Source organism: Nanorana parkeri, unplaced genomic scaffold, assembly GCF_000935625.1.
Source record: "Nanorana parkeri isolate BGI_ZX_2015 unplaced genomic scaffold, ASM93562v1 scaffold1180, whole genome shotgun sequence".
In the NCBI taxonomy this organism is placed as follows: Eukaryota; Metazoa; Chordata; class Amphibia; order Anura; family Dicroglossidae; genus Nanorana; species Nanorana parkeri.
This window is the reverse complement of record NW_017307448.1, coordinates 214,649-216,155: the sequence shown is the minus strand read 5'-3', so window position 1 is coordinate 216,155 and position 1,507 is coordinate 214,649. Positions and strand designations below refer to the sequence as shown.

The window sequence follows — 1,507 nt, the reverse complement described above, 5'->3', positions numbered from 1 at the left end:
TAAGAGTAGGAAATAGACATTCAGTTTTATATATCGGCCACTCTCATTTTCTCTCAAAAACATTTTTGGCACACGTGGTTCTAAAGTCTGCCAGCTACAGGGTGGCGGAGAGACCAAAATGGTGATTAAAAAAAATGCTTTTTTCAGCTGATATTTATATTGAAGAATGTTTCAGTTTTTCAATGATTGTATGTCGCGACATCCTTAAAATGTATCCAAAACTTTGAGGCTTTCCAATCTGGTCCCCTCCCCCTTTCTGAATTCCAGCCCACACCCTTATCCTAGATGAGGGGTCTGGTAAGAATGAATGAAGGGAAAACCCCACAAATAAAATTACATGGGAACATAGGGTCTCCCCTTCACATCAGGAACCCCCTTTAACACATCAGAACTCTCTCTTTGCTCGCACATCACTTCAGGAGCCCCCGCACTTCACAACTGAGTCCCCGCACATCACTTCAGGAGCCCCCGCACTTCACAACCGAGTCCCCGCACTTCACTTCAGGAGACCCCGCACTTCACAACCGAGTCCCCGCACTTCACAACCGAGTCCCCGCACATCACTTCAGGAGACCCCGCACTTCACAACCGAGTCCCCGCACTTCACATCAGACTCCCCAAACTTCACTTCAGAAGCCCACTCTACACACTAGAGTTCTCCATTTACAACAGAGTCCCCCCACTTCACATCAGAGTCCTTCTACTTTGCATCAGAGTCCCTCCACTTTACGTCAGACATCCCCCTTCATCCCTTTAGAGTCCCCCCTCTTCACATTAGGATCCCCCTCTACACATCAGAGTTCCCCCTTACAATCTTAACCACAGTGCGGCAGCATGCCAGAAGGCAGAGCAGGCCTGGATGGAGGCGGACTACCGACCGCTTTTGAATGCTGGGGGCGGTTCTGGATGCCCCCCGCTTTGCATTAGCATCATGCGTTTCCCCCGGTGCTGGCGGTTTGACAAGTCAGCTGCTGCACCCCTGAGCTGTCACTCTGCCCCTCTCCGTCCCAGGTAGCACATTTGTAAACAAACCTTGTGGTAATAACCATGATTGGCTGCTATGCTTATCACATGATCGGGAGCCACACTGATTACTTCCCTCTGAGTGATGGGGTGGTCTCAGAATTAAAGGAGAATTATGGGGTTAGGGCTTTTCCCCACAGCTCTCCTTAGGGTAACGGGAGGACACAAACTAGCGTCCTCCCGTCACCCTATGCTCAGTATATAGGGAGCTACAGCTCGCGGTATACTGAGACACCGCAGCTGAAGCGGATCCCGACTAATGGGGTATTAAATGCTCAAAAAGGTTACAGAAGCTTCTTTCATCTTTCATGGACGTGTCCTCCTAATATCCTCATTATTTGACATGTTTTTCCCAGAAAGGAAATAAAACCACAGCGGTAATACAACAAATAGAGTGACAGTCCACAAATAATGATCTAAAGACACAACAAATGGGAAAAAACACAAATACAAAAGCTAATTGAAACATATTGAACTACCCTAG

At 47.8% G+C, this 1,507-nt stretch overlaps 1 protein-coding gene across 1 annotated transcript in view; it reads left to right on the top strand.

Annotated features, from left to right (window-relative positions):
- Nucleotides 1-1,507, top strand: part of LOC108796840 (brain-specific angiogenesis inhibitor 1-like) — a 368,891-nt gene that overhangs the window by 189,276 nt on the left and 178,108 nt on the right. The gene's annotated exons all lie outside the window — the stretch shown is intronic.